We start from the raw sequence: 21,696 nt of genomic DNA on the forward strand, positions 1-21,696 counted from the left end.
GGTTTGATTGCGATACAAGTCGAGTAATGGGAGGGTGAGCGTCTTCCATTGTCTGTAGGTGGTTTTTGGTTATTTCCCATCTTGCCCTGGGTGGTGGCTTGAGATTGAAAAAGCTGATGTGGTCAGACCAGATGTTTGGGGTTACCAGTTATTTTGATGCAATCTCTTCCAGCGGATATTCAATCCATGGTGTCTCTTACGGTATGCGTCACGCAGTCACAAGTAGGTGAGGGCTTCTAGATTAGTCAAAATGAATGTTGATTGGGTTGGTTGAATAACATGTTAAGATCTCCAAGGACATAGAGGTTGTTGTGGTGAAGGCATCTGTTTACATGTGAAAGTTCAGTTGTTAGGTGGAAGACTATATATCAATAAGAACGATTAAAAGATTGTAGTGAAAGTGGAATATCGATCCAGTTTGGCCTCGCAATCTCTTACGGTAACATCTTTAATGTTCTTTCTTTTATGGTGTTTCTGTAGAACACCTGCAAGGCCTCTAGTCTTCTTAGGACATTTTGGGGTTTGAATTCTTTGTCTAGGTAGGATGGCCTCATGTCAGGTCAGCAGTGCATCAGCATCTAGCCAGGGTCCAGTGATGTACAGGAGGTCATGGTCTGTGCCTAAAATCAAGTCATAAATCTTTAGATGATTCTAATTCATAGATCAAGTATTAACAAGAAGGCAGTGAAGATCCAGGCAGTGGGTGGAGTGGTTTTGGTTAATGGAGGGAAAGGATGGTCGAGGTGGAAGGAGGGTCTTCATGCTGAAGGAGGTAGAGGATAGTAAAACAATAAGTGGGCAGGATAAGATGGAAGGAGAACAGTGCCTCTGGAGATTGGAATATTCTCCTTTTCCTAGGTCAGTGGATGGTGAGTGAAAAGTGTGTTAGAGTAGGTGGAGTCAATGGTTGAGGAAACATCAAGATCCCAAGTGGACGCAATAGAGGCAATGATTGATGCGTGGGGGGAGATGAGACTTAGGGAAGGTATGAGGGTTGTTAAGTGTTATAACTGAGGCTTGGGGAGAGAAGAAGGGAATGGTGATGTGCTGGGTGAAAAGGAGGTTAGAGTATGTAGGATAAGAAGGAAAGGTTTACATGACAAAAGGGAGCGCACAAGGACTTAAGTTCAGGGATCGGAGACTGGGTACGGAAGAGCTAACTTAGAGATGGTGGGCACAGCTGGGTAGGGAGAGGCAACATGGCTTGAAGGTTAGTTTTGCTCTTAGAGGGATACAACAAAGGGACCGATTCCGATGTCGGACGGACTCAGGTTCGTCTGACATCGGTCAGGAGCCATAACCGACCGGCTTGCTGTCGTCGGTTACTGCCCTGCTAGTACGATTCGACCAAACAGGGTTCGGTCGCACTCTTATACAAGTCAATGCAGGCATGCATTCCGAGCGGAATGCATGCCTGCATCCTCGAAAGCAGGGGTGCAGACCCTCCCGGGTGAGTAGCGCGCTATACAAGTGAGATGATTGATTGATTGATTGATCCCTGCACCCTGTGGGCGGCACTCCAAGGTGCCTGCCACCGGGTGCAAGGATCCACAGAGGGGCACCATAGGTGCCCCCAGGCTGCCATTCGGCAGCCTCGCACCCATGGGGGCCCTACTGGGGGCCCCCAAAGACAGTTTCCGAGTGCCTTTTCGTGCCGGAGAAACCGGCATAAAAAGGCAGTGAAAAACTGCCATCGTACTCCCTCGGTCGCAAAGAGGCGGCCGGGAGAGTACTGGGAGATTTCTGAATGGCGGACAGGCTCTCTGAGCCTGTCGTCCGCAATCCGGAAATCCGTGTCGGATTCCTTTCCAACCGAGCCCATCGGAATGGCTCGGTCGGAAAGGAATCCGGCTGACATGATCCGAATCGGTCGGAAGGGCTCCGACTGTCGGTCGGAGCCCTTTCGACCGGAATCGGCCCCAAAGTGTGAATATAACTTTGATAGGATGTGCTGCTGGGGTGTCAGACTCTTGGCCAACTCTATGGGGATCTAGTCTCCAATGATGATTGGGAACCTCTGGTCAGCTGACTCTGCCATTTTTCTTTGTCAATTAACACTTTTAAACTTGATGTGATGTTTCCTTCAACATCTGGCATCATCACAAACACTACAAGGCTCCATGCCATCTAGTTGGAGAAGCATGCCAACTCAACAGCACAGAAAATCGACAACAAAAATATCCCCATGCCAGAATATCGAGTTATAAATATAGATGTCAAAAATATCAACATCCTATATTTATAATGGTAAGTACAAAAATATCGAGAGAAAAAATATCGATATCATAAATATAGTTGTACAAAATATCATTTTTTATATATAAAATAAATTCATAAATATTAAATATATTAAAGGATCAAATTACATTAAACAAAAACGATTTAATGTACATTTTAACAAATACAACAAATAAACTTAATTAAAAAAAGTTAAACATATATATATTAATTAATATATATATTTACTTTAAAACTATTATCAAACTAATCATTTTAATGTATTTTATCATTATAAAATTAAATAAAAATGTAACAAATAATTATATATATACATATTCCAATGACATAACATCTATTAAAAATAAATTATATTATAAATTAAAACATTAAACTATTTAAAAATCTTTAAACTTATATTTCCCACTCCACTTAGTGCAACAGTAGAGAAAGTGTTGGACAGCGGAGAGGTAAAAATTACTATTCCCACTCCAATCAGTGCAACAGTAGGGAAAGTGTTGTATAGCGGAGGGATAAAATGTATTATTCCCACTCCAGTCAGTGCAACAGTAGGGAAAGTGTTGCATAGCGGAGAGGTAAAAATTACTATTCCCACTCCAGCGAGTGCAACAGTAGGGAAAGTGTGGTATAGCGGAGGGATAAAATTTATTATTCCCACTCCTTTTAGTTCAACATTAGGGAAAGTGTTGGATAGCGAAGAGGTAAAAATTACTATTCCCACTCCAATAAGTGCAATAGTAGAGAAAGTGTTGTGTAGCGGAGGGATAAAATGTATTATTCCCACTCCATTTAGTGCAACATTAGGGAAAGTGTTGGATAGTGGAGAGATAAAAATTACTATTCCCACTCCAATGAATGCAACAGTAGAGAAAGTGTTGTGTAGCGGAGGGATAAAATGTATTATTCCCACTCCAGTCTGTGCAACAGTAGGGAAAGTGTTGGATAGCGGAGAGGTCAAAATTACTATTCCCACTCCAATGAGTGCAACAGTAGGGAAAGTGTTGGACAGCGCAGGAGTATAAATTACTATTCCCACTCCAGCGAGTGCAACAGTAGGGAAAGTGTGGTATAGCGCAGTGATAAAATGTATTATTCCCACTCCAGTTAGTGCAGCATTAGGGAAAGTGTTGGATAGCGAAGAGGTAAAAATTACTATTCCCACTCCAATAAGTGCAACAGTAGGGAAAGTGTTGGATAGTGGAGAGGTAAAAATTACTATTCCCACTCCAATGAGTGCAACAGTAGAGAAAGTGTTGTGTAGCGGAGGGATAAAATGTATTATTCCCACTCCAGTCTGTGCAACAGTAAGGAAAGTGTTGGATAGCGGAGAGGTCAAAATTACTATTCCCACTCCAATGAGTGCAACAGTAGGGAAAATGTTGGATAGCAGAGGGGTAAAAATTACTTTTCCCACTCCAATCAGTGCAACAGTAGGGAAAGTATTGGATAGCAGAGGGGTAAAAATGTCTATACCCACTCCAATCAGTGCAACAGTAGGGAAAGTGTTGGATAGCGTAGGGGTAAAAATTACTATTCCCACTCCAATCAGTGCAACAGTAGGGAAAGTATTGGATAGCAGAGGGGTAACAATGTCTATTCCCACTCCAGAGAGTGCAACAGTAGGGAAAGTGTTGGATAGCGGAGGGGTAAAAATTACTATTCCCACTCCAGTGAGTGCAACTGTAGGGAAAGTGTTGGACAGTGGAAGGGTGACAAATACAATTCCCACACCAATGAGTGCAACAGTAGGGAAAGTCTTGGATAGCAAAGGGGTAAAACTTACTATTCCTACTACAATGAGTGCAACAGTAGGGAAAGTGTTGGATAATGCAGGGGTAAAAATTACTATTCCCACTCCAATGAGTGCAACAGTAGGGAAAGTGTTGGAAAGGGGAAGGGTAAAAATTACTATTCCCACTCCTGTGAGTGCAAAAGTTGGATAGCGGATGGATAAAATCTACTATTCTCACTCCAGTCAGTTCAAAATTAAAAACAAACAAAATTTTCATCAACAAAATAAAAATATTTTTTTTTAAAGTAAATACAAAAAAATATAAATATGTTAAAAATAAAAATATATTTAATATTAAAAATAAAACAAAACATGTTATAATGTTAAATACATATCACAAATAATTAATTAAATAAAATAGAGAATCATTTTCAAACAAATAAATATTTTCATTTAGAAATTATTTATAAAGTTTGTCTAGTTACTCCCTACACTATAACACCACACAACTCACAACCCACATAAAAAAAAATTACATAATTAATTTTCAATTAAACAATTATTAATTAAAACAACAAAGTAAAATGTAATTAAAATGTAATTTAATTCCTAGCCTTTACACCTATAACCCCCACACCTAAAATTAAACTGTAAAAACATTAATTACACAATTTAAAAAAACTTCAATTAAATAACTAATTGTATTTAACAACTAATTATAACGTAAAATTAATGTACTCCCCTCCCTTCACCTCTATAAACCCAAAACCCACCCACAAAAAAAGAATGAAACAATTACCCTAATTAATTAATAATTAATTAATAATTCTCAACTATTTATTAATTAAAAATAAATTACTTCCCAGCCTTTACCCCTAAAAACTCCACAAACAAAATTATTTACGCAATTTCCATATTTAATTGTCAAACATGCCAGTTTCAGGCATCCTCTATTTTTCCAGGTCGAGCTAGTAATTCCCCCGGGGACATCTCACAGAGGGGGTGGAAAAACCTGTTGTGTAACATTCGATCCCTGCCCAAACATTCAACTGAGGTATGGGACCATGTGTCCTCAGCTCAACCTGAACTGGGCTTTCTTACTGAAACTTGGCTAAAGCCCCGCTCTGTGCCGGCCATCACTTTAGGTATACCAGATGGATATAAAATGACTAGATTGGATAGGCCCAAAAAACTGGGGGTGGTATCGCCATCGTTTATAAAGATGGAATTAACATCGCAGTCCTAGACCAACGTAGTGATGCCACTATGGAAGTGCTGGTCTTCAGGATAGATTCCCCCTTGCATGTTAGCTGGAAAGGGGCACTAATCTATCACCCTCAGGTCCTATAGCAAACTTTTTGTTGCAATTGGTCGAACTACTAGCCCCCCACATGAATGTAGGTAATAATTTCCTACTATAAGGAGATTTTAATGTCCATAGTGAATCCCATGCCAATCTAGATGCTCAGACCCTCCTGGCGGATCTGTCTCTACTAGGCCTATCCCAGCTTAATGAAGGTCCAACTCATGTAGCTGGCCATACTTTGGACATTATATTCTCAAATTCTTCTAAGATCAAGTGTGAACCCCCCCCAACAACTTAAGTGGTCAGATCACTCAGCTATTGAATTTTATATTCAGGACCTTACAGATCCTAAAATCTCTGATTCAGCCACATCCTATTTGCGTAGGCAGTGCCAGAAAGTCTCTGCTGAGAACTTCCAAAATGTTTTCGCGAGTCCCCATTATGCTGTATCTGATAATGTTGAGGAAGCATTATCTAAGTACAACTCGGCTATTGTAAAAGCCATTGACCACATTGCCCCTATGAAATCTTTTGTGAGCCAGCCTAATCGCCCACAGGCTGTCTGGTTTACGGATCAGTTGCGAGCTCAAAAACAACTCTGTGGAAAGCTGGAAAGAATATGGCGTACTACACATAATGAGATGGACAGAGATCAATATCATTCCACTCTGACCAGCTATCACAGAAATATAAAGACTGCACGCAAAACGCATATAACATCTCAGCTCACACGGGCTGGTAACTCTTCGAAAACCTTGTATCGTATTCTCCAGTCCTTTATCAACCCCAAGGGTTGTGAAAGCCTCAAGGCCCCCTCCCAACAGTTGTGCGATGATATCACCCTCTATTTTACTTAAAAGATAGAGCTCATCTATGGTAAAATCACAGCAGCAGGCAATCTGCAGCAGAGCCCTATGAACTTGGATCAACCTATAGTGGCTAACCCTCAGTTACTAAAGAACTTTCCCATCAACTCTTTGGCTGAGGTCGAAATACTGATCCATAAGATAAAGTCTGGATCCCCTTTCGACCATATCCCAGCCAAAGTTATTCCTTCTCTGGCTAAACAGCTTTCCCCCCGCGATACAACCTCTCATTAATATCTCCCTTACAGAGGGTCAAGTCCCACAGGAGTGGAAGGTCGCCCAGGTCAGACCTATCCGTAAGAACTCTAAAACTCCGTGGACGGACCTTTCCAATCTTCGCCCCATCTCACTTCTTCCATTCTTGAGCAAACTATGTGAGAAACATGTTAATACCCATCTTTCCAACTATGTCGAACTAACAGGATGTTTAGATCATTCCCAGTCCGGTTTTAGGCCCAAATACAGCACTGAATCCGCATTACTTGCAGTTACAGATAACATCAGAATGTTCCTGGACAAGGGCCATTCTATGATTCCGGTGCTGTTGGACCTATCCGCAGCGTTCGACACAATTTCTCATAGTGTTTTGCTCAAAAGATTGGAAGAGATGGGGCTAAGAGAATCAGCCTTGCTATGGATGAAGAGCTTTCTGTCTGATCGCTCTCAGGTTGTCAACCTCGGCTCTTATCGTTCGGCCCCCATGGAACTGATCAAGGGAGTACCTCAGGGCTCATGTTTGAGCCCAACATTGTTTAACATCTATGTTGCTCCCTTGGCCAATCTCCTGAGGACATATGGGTTCATTCCCATATCATATGCCGACGATACTCAGCTTCTTTTCCCCTGTAGCAAAGTTACAACTGCAGTCCAGTTGGCCTTCTCCAATGGGATGAGGGCTGTGAGAAGTTGACCTGATGTATGATGTCACTAGTTATAGTGTACACCTTATATCAGTCCAAATACCCTTATGGTGATTGGTTGTAAAGTCAACCTTATAGACCAGCTATCCTAGTGGTAGCATGGACAAGAGCAGTCTTAGGCTAAACTCTGAATGGCACGTGAAGCCAGCTGTGATACCATATATAATCCCTTGAATACCAAATGAAAGGACACCACAACAGATATATATATAAAATAAAGTGTATTTATTCTAAGCAAACCCTCAGCACTCTTTATGAGATTAGAGGTAAGTACAACACAGTCTTATTTGAGCATACATTAAGTCACACAGGTAAGTAATACAGTTAGGCCCTAGGGGCCACGCAAACCATATACTAAGTAAGTGGTATAAGAACCACTGTCACGGAAATAGAATAGGCCTAGGCCTAGGGAATCGCTGGGGCTACACTATACTACCAAAGGTTAGGAAGTGAGAGGCCCACGGGATTCGTATGCAGAGTGGAAACACTCACGCGTAATGCGTAAAAGTCACTAGCAATAGTACAGTTTAGAAATAGATAGATTTAGGACACTTCCGGAGTAGCTAGGAAGTCGAGACTTGAAAACTAGACACTAGGATAGTCACTATCCTGATGAGCACCGGAGTACCCAAGTTACCTAGCCCACAGGCTGCGGGTGCATAGGGGTGAAGATGCGTCGGTTTTCGTCGTCGACTCCTATGGATGCCTGAAGAAAGATGCTGACAGGCAGTCAGTGAAGAGTGTCCGGTGGATCCCAAGGCTGGGATCAAGAAGAGAGGAGACCTGCAAGCAGAAGGGACAGAGTCAAGGTCACTAGCCAGTGACCACGTGGAACCAGGAAGGAACCAGACGATGTCGTGAAGATTTGCAGGTGAAGGTGAAGCTTGTCGCTGCAGCCAGGAGGACCAGGAAGCGTCGAGGACGACCAGGACCAGGAGGCGAGCTGTCCCACAAAGGCTCTTGCTGTCGGCGGCGTCGAAGTTGGACTAGGACTCACCAAGCCTTGGCAAGCGGAACCCACGAAGAACGGAGGACTTGCTTCTGGTGCAGACCAGGAAGGTCTGGGGTGCTTCTTCTTTGCAGAGAAGCGGGAGCCAGTCTGGAGGAGCCAAACCAGCGCAGAAGATTTCAGGGTGCGTCGTCACAAAGGCCACTAGCCAGCGGGCAAGCAACCGGACGGACGCGGCAAGCAGGAAAATGCAGAAGGGCCCCACGCAGGACTCGTGGAGTGTGGGGGGCTGATCTTCGGTGCAGATGGTGCTTGGGGTTGGGGCTTCTCAATCCCCGGTGCACAACTGCGAGGGTACCTCAGAAGCTGCACTTTAAGTTACTAGCCACTTTTTCCAGGTAGCCGGTCCCACGTCGCTCGTCGCCTCCACGGATCTCAGCTCTGCTGTGGATGTGGATGAGGGTCGGAGAAGTCTGGAAGTCAAGGCTCTGGTCGGGCTCTGCAGTCGGTTCCTCGTAGAACGTGGGCAAAGCAAAGGGTAGTCTCTTGATGGTGCCTGTTTGCACAGGGTAGCCACTCCTTGGCCACAAGGGAGATTCTTCAGTCTTCTTCTTTCGTCGAAGGTCGAAGGTCCAGAGTTTCTGTTCAAGTTTGCAGGTTCAGGATAATCCAAAGTCTTGAGGCCCAACTCCCACTCTTATACTAATCTGGGGGGCTGGGATACCTGCTAGGTCACGCCTTATGGGTGGGACCTGGGAGGGGGTGGTTACACCCACTTCCCTTTGTCCAGTTTCGCGCCAGAGCTGGGGCTGGAGTGCCCCAGCGCCGGTTTGAACTGGACTATGCAAGGAACACCTTGTGTGCCCCAGGCATGTCTCATTCCTTTCAGCCCACCCTGCCCCAATACACTAAAGGCTGTCTGGGGAGGTGCTAGCACCTCCCCAAGCAGGAAACCTATTGTCCAGGCCTCCCTGGCTGGGATCACTCCCAGCAGCAGGAGGTCAGACTTGTGTCTGTGGCAGCAGCATCCATTTTGTGATGCTGAGGCTTTGGTTAGAGTTAAACAGCAAAGTAGGATTTTAACATGTCTCTCCCTCTAGAAGGGAGGAATAATATCCTCATCACCAGAAATGGTATGGGGGTATTATTCCAAAGTGTTAGACACCTTACACGACATGTTTTGATACAGCCAAACCATAGTTACCATAACCGTTTAAGATTATAAGGCACTTTAAGAGTATATGGTAGGCTATATCATAGAACAGCTATAAGGACATGGTTCCGAAAGCTGCAGACAGGCTCAGCTCATGCTAGAGCACCATCTCACATGTTACCAAGCACTCTGCCTCCAGGATTGTTAAGGCCTGCCATAGGAGTGGCTGATAGGTACACATGTGTCTATATATAAGGGTAGATATAGGCATACTACATCTAAGCAAGGGGTGATTACACGACCTTGCCCCAGCTGAGTGATCAGCCAGTTGTGTCTGATTGGAAGGCCAGACCAGGGGTGGCATAATACATGCTGCAGCCCCTGGGAGGCCTAGGGTACACCTATGCCCTGGGTACCTAGGGTACACTGTACAGGGTCCAATAAGGTGATCCTTACCAATTGGGAATGTACCTAGGGTACATGGAGTCCATTTTAAAGAGAGAGCAGACAGCCTGAGACCCTGAATGGCAGGATCTCAGGCCAACTAAGTCGAAAAACCAGCTAGACACTAGGCAAAAAGTTGGGGGTAACCATAGTCAGATATCCACCTTCCTACAGGGGCCATATCTCAATGGATGGTAAATAATTTCTTACAATGCAACGTGGGAAAGACAGAGGTAATGCTCTTTGGAAAGGCCCCCCTTCTATGGACACCTGATTGGTGGCCAACTGATCTGGGCCTTCATCCTGCTCCTAAGCTTTTAGTTAAAAATCTGGGCATTTGCCTAGATCAGGCCCTTAGCATGAAGGAGCATGTTGCCCAAACAGCTGACTCCTGTTTTCATGCAATAGGCCTACTCCGCCGGGTCTTTCCTTTGCTCCCTGATTCTACCCGCAAAACTCTAGTCCAGGCCCTGGTATTAAGCCGCCTGGACTATTGTAACGGCCTGCTGATCTCGGCCAATGATGCCTCACTCAGCAGACTGCAGGTAGTTCAGAATACGGCAGCACGGCTGGTACTGAATATTCCGCCTAGGACCCATTCCCACCCCCTCCGTGTAAAGCTGCACTGGCTTCCTATCCGGCAACGGATAGAATTTAAAACGTGCTGCACTATCCACAAGGCATTGCACAACCTGGGCCCTTCCTACCTTTCGGAGAAATTCCTGCCCTATACGTCCCCAAGATCTCTCCGTTCAAGTGTTAAACATCTTCTGGTGGTACCCCGTATAAGAAAGGTTAGACTAGGAGGAAAAGCTCTCTCCTACCTCGGCCCCCGCCTTTGGAATAAGCTCCCTCTCTCTCTAAGACAGTGCTCCGAACATCTGAAATTCAGAAAGTTGTTTAAGACCTTCCTATTCAATGTCTGTTAATCCTGCCAGGATCCGCTGCTTCTCCTCAGTCTGCTTAAGCGCAGAGATACCCCTCCGGGGGTCGATTCTGCGCTATATAAATAAATAAATAAATAAATAAATTAATTAATTAATATTAATTACCAACTAATGATTAATTAATGAAAAATAAATTACTTGCCACCCTTGACCCCTATAAACCCCACACCCGCACCTGAAATTAATTACACAATTGCCATAATTAATTGTAAATTAATTAACAACTAATTATTAATTAACTAAAAATAAGTTACTTTCCACTTTTGCCCATAAACCCCACAACCCGCACCGAAAATGTACCCAAAAAAATTGAAAACACAATTAACATTATAAACAAATAAATATTAATAAATAAAAATATTAATTAATGTATTATAATTAAATTACTTCCCACCCTATTCCCCTATAAACCCACAACCCGCCACGGAACTAAAAGAACGCAACATTTTATTAAAATAAAATTAATAACTACTAAAAATGTAACATATTAAAAAACATAAACAATACTTATAGAAAAAATTACATCACATACATTTCAAATATATACTAAAATACATAACACTTATTAAAAAATCGATATTTCTTACCTTAAAGTCGATATTCTTCACCACGATATTCTTGCTGTCGATATTTCTGTGTCACGATATTTGAAATTCGATATTAGTGTAAGTTGACATTTCCAACTCGATATTTTGACTGAATACCGTATTGTATTATAAGTTAAATTTTCTGCTCTAAACACCCTCGTAGTTGGTGAGGAGTGTGGCCTGTACATCACAACCTCCAAGCGCTTTCTAATTCATTAGGAATATATATGTTAGGACTTACTTGCCTCATTTGAAAAATATCTTTTTAAAAAACACTGTTAATATAGTGTTAGTATTACAGCCAAGTGTAGTGAGAACATTACACTTGTCAAATCAGTAAAGGAAATGGAGCAAGTGCAAGCAAGCAGTGCAGACCCAATGGGAGTCCATGCAGCTCAAGCACTGTTAGGCATATCATGTACAATATGATGCTCATACATGGTGCCCTGCAGCAGTTACACATTTTGCAGAAAAATAAAGGGTATTGGGCATCCGGTGGATACAACAGGGCACGAGTAACTTCACAGCTGCCATATAGGTCCTCGTCAACTGCCTCATCTGTGCGGGTTCTTGCCATGTGTAGTGCCTCTGCTCTGGCCCATTTGCCAATATCTCTATACCACGATTTATCCCCCAGACCTGAAGGATGTAGCTAGTGTATTGTAAATATATATCAGACCAGCAGTGCATGGAAGTCCACAAATTTAAGGCAGGGCATGAGATGCAGGCCTTGTATCCATTCTTTGGGAGACTGCTTAATGGTGGACCAGTCACTATGCCATACCCCCACCCCCAGCAGTCATCAGTGATCGATCAGGATGAGATCATGTGAATAATCTCCTGATTGCCCCCACCCCAGCATCAGTGGCATGCATTTGTGCAGGATAGGTACATTGTATTTAGCACATTGGTGTGTGTGCCGAGTCCTATGAAGGAACTTAAACTGTAAATTTAGAATTTGCATTGCTTGAAACCTTAACACATGCAAACGCTCTGTCCCAATTCAATTTTCTTAGAGGTGCGTCCATACATTCCAACAATTTAGAAGAGGAATGTGGGAGATTTGTAAAACATAATCAAGAGAATGTATTTCCCCCATTGACTTCTATTGAACCAGAGGCAATTTCAGGTGGAAGATGGACAAAAGAAAGTAATTTTTGGCTTCAGAAATCGGGAGTATCCCGCCTGACTCGGGTCTGTTGGCATGGATGTGCTTGACTCGTCAAGTTCCATTTAGCCCTTCAGCCAGTGCGGTTTTGGGGCACAGTCTTTGCAAAGTTCAGCTATCGGCTTCTCCGTGTGACTGTAGCCAGCACCTGAAGGGGTCCAGGATCAAACTGGAAATCCCGGACCCCTCGGTCCACTCCCGTCAGTCTTGTCTAGATTGGAAATTGTCCCGAGTGTGCACAGAATTGTGTCTGAGCGGCAACAAATGTGACAAAATTGTTGTTTTTCTGCAGCGTCTACTCTTATGTTGGTTCAAGGTGGAGCGCATTGAAGCATGAAGCTGAGCGCTCGCTGTGCAAGTCTTTATGCCTAGCAGGGTGGGGAGATCTGGAACCAGGAATCCTAGGTGGCTTCAAGGCCCACTTGTCGAGTTGCTCTGCGGTTTGACGTGTCTCTTCCTCATCTGTGAAACAGCCAGTTCATAACATCACTGCAAGTTTAGCGTGCTACTCGCCGAAAAGCACTTTGATGCCTAATCAGGGGTACCAAGCAGTGTATACATGCAAACCTTACCCTCTTGTATCCCTCCACTATCCTTTTTTAAACCAAATAACAGACTCACATGTTCACTGCTCAAATTAATTTCATATTTCACTAGACTAATTCACCACGAATCCTTTTTGGGTCCAGAGTAGCGTGCTACTCGCCGAAAAGGGCGTCAACATCTCATCAGGGGCAATAAGCCCTGTATAAGTGGAATTACAAAAACACAACACACACAGGTCACGGCAGGCAGCAACACAAGCTTCGCTCAGGTACAAAACTCAGTGGCTGAAGGCTCCCTCCCATATAGGGGGCCATACGATCGACTTGGTCTGTCCCAACTTCGTTCTATCTATCGAGGACCCTATCCAGGTTACTTGGTCTGACCATTTTTTGGTCCACTTTTCCTGGTCAATAGGGATGTCTTCTATCCCTAGTGCCTCGACTCAATGTAAACCTCCACCGAAGATTGAAATACCAGCCCTTTACACAGCCCTTTCAATCTCACGTCCAGTGCTATCTCGTGATTTGGAAGAGGCGGTAGACGGCTTTGCTACCTGGATTAGTCAGGGTGTTGGCTCTGTTTCCCATCCTATTTCAAAAAGGCAGCTGCGCTCCTCTCCATCTCAACGTTGGTATACCGGCGCACTTAGAGAGCTCAAATTGGGCTGTAAGAGATTAGAACATCAGTGGCGCCTGGGGTACTCTTCATCAGCAAAAACTGTCTTGCGTAAAGCTCAAAGTGATTACTACGCGGCCATTAAGTTGGCAAAGAGGAGTTTCTACGCAGATCGCATTGCCAAAGCTGAAAACAATGGTAGAGAGATCTTTTCCATTGTTAGAAGCTTTTTGACACCTTGCGCCGAACAAGCGGCCGCTCCCGCCTCATTTCAATGGTGTGAGGAGCTTTCTTCTTTTTTCATTGGGAGAATACAATCCATCCAAGATAGCTTGGTGAAGAATGTTCAGGGGCCTAGTGTCCCCTACCATCTGCCTCCCACCACTTTGTCCCTTGCGCCACCCCCATTTACTGGCTTTTCCCCTATAACTGGGTCAGATATATTGGCTATTCTTAAAACCCTTAAATCAGGCTCCCCAACTGACCCATGTCCCGCCAGTGTTCTGGCAGGAGTTGCTGAGGTCGTCTACTTAGAAGTAACATCGATCATTAACCTTTCTCTATGCACAGCGAGGGTTCCTTTGCTTTGGAAGCAGGCAAAATTGCTGCCACTTCTAAAGAAACCTGTTATATCCTGAGTTTTACTTAATTGTAATTAGCCTAGGTCTTCCTAGCTGCTCAGCCAGAGTGAGAGATGGTAACGGAATGTTGGTGTGACTGTGATGAATGGAATGCCTGGGTGCCTGTGTGGGTGAGTGATGACAGTTGGAGATGGGCTGAGCAGCTAGGCAGGCTGCTCCTGGTGGGGCCGTGATATGGGCTGTTACATGGGCTGACATAGAGGCTGTAACAAGGGCCTAAGATAGGCTAATGATGAAGCTGGTACGTGGCTGAACCTTGTCTGGAGTGATCTGGAACTGGTACAATAAAGAAGGCTTTGAAACCTACAACATGGCTACAAGTGTCATCCTGTACAGATCACAACATATTTATTTTGGCGACGAGCGGGCCTGGACCCAAGCGTACTTAAGGACTGAACAGAAACCAAGGAGCCACAAAGAAACTGTGAGAACCAGCGCAACTACAAAGAAACTGTGAGAACCAGCTCAACTACAAAGGAAAAAATGAAATGTATGTTTATGTTTATGTTTATGTTTGGGGGGATTTTATATAGCGCTCTATCGCTCCGAGGAGCATCTTGGCGCTAGGTTCAATTTGTGTGGTTCGAAGGCAGAAGGGAGATGTAATAGACCCTAAAGTAGATATTAGACCAGGGTTTTGCAGGCGGAGGCAGTTAGGTTATAAATCCAGGTTTTAATGGCTTTCCTGAATTTGCTCTCACAGGAGATTTCACGAATTTGAGGTGGAAGTGTGTTCCAGGCTCTAGAGCCTTTGACCGCCAGGGACTTTCCCCCTCTAGTGGCCAATCGAAACTTTGGAATGGTCATTAGGTTGGCCGTAGCAGATCTTAGATGACGTCCGGGGTGGTAGCGATTAAATTTGTTAGTCAGGTAGGTAGGGCCTCTTTTATGGAATGCTCTGAAAGAGATGATCAGTAGTTTGAATAGGATTCTCTTTTGGATAGGGAGCCAATGGAGGGTGTCAAGTGCTGCGGATGCTGAGGATTTTCTTGGCATTTTTAGCACCAGCCTTGCTGCAGTATTTTGCACCATCTGCAGCTTATGTAGAAGGGCCTTGTTGGCACCCACATACAGTCCGTTACAATAATCCAACCTAGATGTAATCAATGCCACCGCTACCGTTTTCCTTGCTGGTAGGGGGAGGAAGTCAAAGAATTTCCGAAGGCTTTTGATGATATTGAAACAGGAACCAGCCACTTCACTGGTCTGTTGCTTGAAGGATAGTGCCTCATCAATTTTAATTCCTAAATTTCGGGCACTCTTTATGGTACTCGGCGGGGCTTCAGCATTAGGTGGCCAGCAGGTTTGGGGAGAAAACAGATTATTTTTCCCAAAGGGTAAAATTTCCGTCTTTGCAGTGTTGCATCTCAGGTGGTTTGTGTTCATCCACTCGAAAGTGGCCTTCAGACAATCTCTGAGGGAACGTTCAGCAATTGCCGTGTCCTCATCTAGGATTACAACTAGTTGAGTATCATCGGCGTAGGCTATTGAGCTGATAGCAAAAGAAGAGATAAGTTCCATTAGGGGGACCATATATAGGTTAAACAATATGGGGCTTAAGCTAGAGCCCTGAGGTACCCCAGATTGAACTTCTCTTGCCTCAGAGTGATGTGGACCTAGAAGAATAGTCTGTTTTCTTTGTCTGAGGAAGTTGGTAAACCATTTCAACACGGTGCCCCCTATGCCTGCACTACTCAGGCGATGAAGTAGAATATCATGGGACACCGTGTCGAACGCCGCAGAGAGATCCAGTAGGATCAGGACGGCTCTTTTGCCCTGATCCAAAGCGGCCCTGATAGTTTCCGTTGAGAAAATAAGGGCAGATTCAGTTGAGTGGTGAGAGCGGAAACCTGCTTGATTGGGATGTAACAAATTGTTGTTCTCGAGATATGCTGTGAGTTGTTTGTTTACACATGTCTCTGTGAGTTTGCATAGTGCTGGAAGAAGTGATATGGGTCGGAGGTTTGACAGTGTCGTAGGGTCCTGAATAGTTTTTTTCTGAAGGGGTTTGACTACCGCGACCTTCCAGCATGCGGGGATATCTCCTGTTTGTAGGGAGGAGTTCAGGATTGAGTTTATAATTGGGTTGACCTCATCTTTTATAGCCTTGAGCAGTAGGGGTGGGCAGGGGTCAAGAGGGGAGCCTGAGTTCAATTTAGAGATAGCTTGAGCAGACTCGGTAGAATTAATCAAAGTAAAATTACCCCATGTGGTAGTACAAGGTGAGTCTATTTGGATGGTAGGGTCAGCTGTATTTAATGCTGGTTGACTGATCTGTGGAAACTCTTTTGTAAAGTTTGTAATTTTCTGTTCGAAATATTCCGCTATTTTGTCGCAGAGGGCTTGGGACGGTGGAATTTCCTGTGATAGTATTTTGGGTTTTCTGAAGCCATTGACTATTTGGAATATTTCTTTTTGATTGTTGTTGGTCGATTCTATCAAGTTGGTGTAATAGTTAGTTTTTGCCAACTTGATGGAGGTATGGTAATTCCTCCTAACATTCTTATAGATTTCCCTATCTTCCTTTTTATAATGGCGACGCCATTTTCTTTCAAGGAGTTTCACTTCTCTTAGCGTGGCTTTTAGGGATTTAGTGTACCAGGGAGCGGATTTTTTCCTTTGTATTTTGTTAGATTTGGCTCCTCCTGTTGTCAGTTTTTCCCCAATGGATTTCACCCAGTTGTTATAGTTTGCGTAATCAGTGCACACATTTCCCACTGGTGTTGGTTTTGCTGTCTGTACCCAGTTCATTAATTCCGGGTGCTCGATGATTTTTTTCCAGCAGGGGGTGGGATTTGTGGTGGTGGGAATTGACTTAGTTTCTTTATTGTTGTCTATTTTTAGATTAAAACTCATAAGTTTATGGTCTGACCATGTTTGGGTCAGAGGAGGATCAACAGTTAGTGTATTGATATTCGAGCATATGCAATCTAATATATGCCCGGCATTATGAGTAGGCTCCTGAGTTGGAATCGTCAAGCCTAGTATGGTCAATATGTCTTTAAAGTAAACCGTGTTGGGGTCGTTGGGGTTATCCAAATGTATATTTATATCTCCTAGTAGAGTGAAATTGGCCGAGCGTAGAATTAGGTTAGCGAGAGCTTCCCCAAAGCTGTCCAAGAAGCGGGTAGCTTGTCCGGGGGGTCGATATATTAATAGACCAGAAAAGGTGAAAGAGTCATGGGTTTGCAGACTGAAACTGAGGCATTCAGCTTCTTTTATTTCAGATATTTCCACAGTGGTGCATTTAAAGGAGTCACGATAAATTATGGCTAATCCTCCTCCACGTTGATGAGGTCGGTCCAATCTCTGAATTAGAAAGCCCGAGGGGAGGGCATTAACTATATCGGGATTGGTCCAGTCTTTGAGCCACGTCTCAGTTACCATTAGGCAGTCGAGATCCATTTCAGTAATGAGGTCATATATATGTTGAGCGTTCTTGCACATGGAGCGTGCATTTATAAGTGCTCCCTTAAGGGTCCTCCCAGTATTTTTAAGGCGTTGTGTCGTGGAGGGTAATATGTGTTGCTTGCATTGTGGGCAAGAAAAGGGTTCAGTCCATTTTTCTACCACGATGGTTTGGGGACAGTTCAAAGAATGGGTGTTCAATGATAATAAGTAATCTTTAGTGGGTGACATAGGGGTAAATGGGACGTAATTTATGGCCCTAGGCCCGGACTTAGCGCGGACGGGCGCAGACGGGCAGGACTTTGGCTTGACTTCGGCGCCACTCCGGCGCCGCTGTTCGCGTCCGCTGCGCGGAGGTGTGCCTATCTCCTTTTGTAGTCTCGGCGCTGGGGACTAGAGCGCTGGGACTGGCTACTTACTCCAATATGGCCGCCACTGATCTAGTATAGCGTCAGGGTCTATGGCAATGTATCCGAGGGTCAGGGGAGTGCAGAGATGCTAGGTTGGCTATTAAAATACGGCGCTAAACAGAAATAACGGGAACTTTCGGATTTGTATTAAAAAGAGAATGCTGCGAGTGGCCTAACACCCGGCTTTCCGCCTCAGGTGTAAACACAAAGAACACAAATGTACATGTAACAGTATGGAGTAAAAGGCAAGCCGGCCCCACCAGTGTCCAGTCATCGGACGGCCCCAATCTGTGACCTGCCTGATCTTACTCCATGGACGTGACCAAAGGTATGGTCTGTATGTTAGGGTGTGAAATGACTGCTTGTCACCCTACCACTTCCTTTTAAATCTGCCGTATGGATGTATCCGGTGGCCGTTCAAGATGTGAGTTGTGGTCCAACTCAGTTAAGTAAAGGAGAGTGGCTGTTCAAGATGTGAGTTGTGGTCCAACTCAGTGAAGTAAATTCACAGGTGCTACACAGGAGAGATGTGGTGATGATAAGACTTCTGCTTTGGTGTCAAGAAGTGCATTTCAAAAGATAGTGCACAAAGTATCTTTCTATTTCTCAAGACCATTTGGTCTGTATGGATCAAGATGTTCCAGGGTCTGCGTGCAAAAGTGGCACACATGGACATTTTAAGTTGGCAACGTGTGTATGTTCTAGTCAGATTCGAGAGAGGCTTTACAGTTTTAACCACATCTTCATGTTCAGTAAAGCAGTCATCGTCTAGTGTATACTACTTTGTGTTTGCCCTGGATCTGGAGGTCACTACAATCTGCTGCAGTCACTGCTCAAATGGAGAAGTTGTAATTAACAAGCCTAATTCCTTTATGGAGCGAGAATGTGCTCTGTGTTTATGTTTGGTTTAAGAGGCATCTGTGGTGAATGCCAGCACAACTTATGAGTTTCTCCGTTTGGTTCTCCTCTGAAACTTTGTGACTTTAATTTTGTGGCAAGCAAATCGGCTTTGTGTAAATGGAGTTATTTGTCCAACAAAGTTTTATTCGATTTGGACATGTGTCCGTTGGAACTGCGCTAATGCCCATTTAACCACCATGCTCAATTTGAAAAGAAACGGAGGCACGAGCCATTCTCTGCACAGGCTCTCTTACCTTGCGTATTAGTCTCCATGGCAACGTGGTTACGTCCTGTTCCCTGAGGCACAGTCAGCTGCCGATGGACGCTCTGCAGCAGAGCAACGCCGGGAGCCATCCGGTACGACGTATTAAAAGTGTGCCGCCATCTTGTGGTTAGACGCGCTCCACTCGTGAGTGCATTTTCTCTGTGGCTCTTAGGCATTATCAATAAAGTTTTCTTATGACGCCTGGCAAGCTGGGGACAATGCGAGATTTTCGTGATGGATTCATCGGTGTTTGTTGGAGGACGGTCAAATTTACGTCGACTCTACAAGGAGGTCTGTCTATTTCACCGAACTTTGTTTTGCCGGTAAGCTACCAAAGCGGATGATACATTTCAATGCCAATATAACAGTGACGGTGTGGAAACGTGATATCAGAAGGAGCCCAGCAGCTATGGTGATACTCTGGCCGGTTTGTCAATGGATCAATGATGTGTTGTGCATCTTTAGTTTTAGTGCTGTCAGTTTTAGAGTCAAAGTTGCACTTGTGAAAATTTCAAAGTTGAGGAACAAGAACATTATGTCTAGTTTAGCACTCGGGTGAGAGGTCGCTCACCGCCGTTGGGTATAGTTTGCTGATGTGTTACTGTGTTCATTTTATGTCGTGATGCCACGGTTGTTTTATGCTGTTGTTAGATGGGACACCTTAGTCTCATGGTGGGTGGTCATCACAGTTCATCCCTTAGGAATAGGGGTGAGGTTGGGTTTTGGTCCCACTTAGTGTCCTCTACATGGGGGTGGGTATATGGATTATCATCTTTATACCAGTGGGTGTTATTACTGATGTATGTACAAGGGTACACTGTTTGTGTATGCCACAGTTTCTCTTATGTGAGGGTGGTTATGGTCTTGGTGGGTGGTTTCCCACTTCCTTGTGTTGTGTGTAAGTCGTCCTGCGCTTCACGTGTTGTTCTGTGTAAGTCGCCCTGCTCTTCAGATGTTGTATGTGTGTAAGTCGCCCTGCGCGTCACATGTTGTCCTGTGTAAGTCGCCCTGCGCTTCAGATGTTGTTGTGTGTGTAAGTCGCCTTGTGCATCACGTGTTGTCCTGTGTAAGTCGCCCTGCGCTTCAGTTGTGGTCGTGTGTAAGTCGCCCTGCGCCTCACTGTGTGTACCCTCTATGTGGTCCATATTGTGGTACATGTGTATGTGTAGTGTTGGTTCACCCTTGTTGTCTGTTTCTGGCCTCGGGTGTTTGTCGTCAGGTGTTTTCACCTTTCACTACATGTATTTCAAATGTTCAGGGGGAAGGATGGGGTCACTGCTAGTTAGACAGTGTTAAGTCTTCCCCAAAGTACGCAGTGTTAGGTGCGTTGTAAATTGTTATAATACTCTTCATGAGGGAGGATGGGTAATGTTGATGCATGTTATATTATGATATGTCGTTTTTGCCTTTCTTCTCTTTAATTTACTTTGTTCTTGCTTTAGTGATATTTTACTTTTGGTTGCATCCTTGAGTTATGGACATTACGGTTTATTTTGTGTATAGTTCTTTGCTGTAGTAATGTAAACTTTGTTTTCATTTTAAAAGGAAAGGGATAATGTTATATCCTGAGTTTTACTTAATTGTAATTAGCCTAGGTCTTCCTAGCTGCTCAGCCAGAGTGAGAGATGGTAACGGAATGTTGGTGTGACTGTGATGAATGGAATGCCTGGGTGCCTGTGTGGGTGAGTGATGACAGTTGGAGATGGGCTGAGCAGCTAGGCAGGCTGCTCCTGGTGGGGCCGTGATATGGGCTGTTACATGGGCTGACATAGAGGCTGTAACAAGGGCCTAAGATAGGCTAATGATGAAGCTGGTACGTGGCTGAACCTTGTCTGGAGTGATCTGGAACTGGTACAATAAAGAAGGCTTTGAAACCTACAACATGGCTACAAGTGTCATCTTGTACAGATCACAACAAAACCCTTGTTAGATCCGCTGCAATCCATTAATTATCGCCCCATTTCTCTCCTTCAGGCTCTGACTAAGGTCTGCGAAAAGGTAGTCTTTCGTCAGCTTGACACCTTCATCGAAACTTCTGGTGCCCTTCATCCGGCTCAATCCAGATTTAGGATAACTTACAGCACCGAGACTTAGTGGAAATGGCAGAAATAATCAGGGAATTCCTAGACACGGGCGGCAGGGCGGCCCTGTTATTGCTTGATCTCTCTGCCGCCTTTGATACGGTACCCCAGCACCTTCTCCTTACCCGTCTCTCAAACATCGGCATTGTGGGCCCTGCCCTGGATTGGCTTAAATCTTTTCTGGAAGACCGCTCTCAGCAGGTCTGGTTACCTCCATTTTCTTCAGTTGCCAGAAAAGTGTCTACGGGAGTACCTCAAGGCTCCACCCTAAGTCCTTTACTTTTCAACATCTATCTGACGCCTCTAATTTTCCTGGCAGAGGATCTGGGGGCAAAAATAATTGCTTATGCCGACGATACCCAGCTCCTATTTACCTGGAGGGACGACGACTTGTCGACATCTTTGGTTCAGAACTGTCTCTCATCTGTATTTCAGTGGCTTGCTCGTGCCCAACTGAAGTGCAATGAGGATAAGTCGGAGGTCCTTCTGTGTGATTCGATTCCACCTGCCTTTAGAGAAA

Source organism: Triturus cristatus, chromosome 10 (assembly GCF_964204655.1).
Source record: "Triturus cristatus chromosome 10, aTriCri1.1, whole genome shotgun sequence".
In the NCBI taxonomy this organism is placed as follows: Eukaryota; Metazoa; Chordata; class Amphibia; order Caudata; family Salamandridae; genus Triturus; species Triturus cristatus.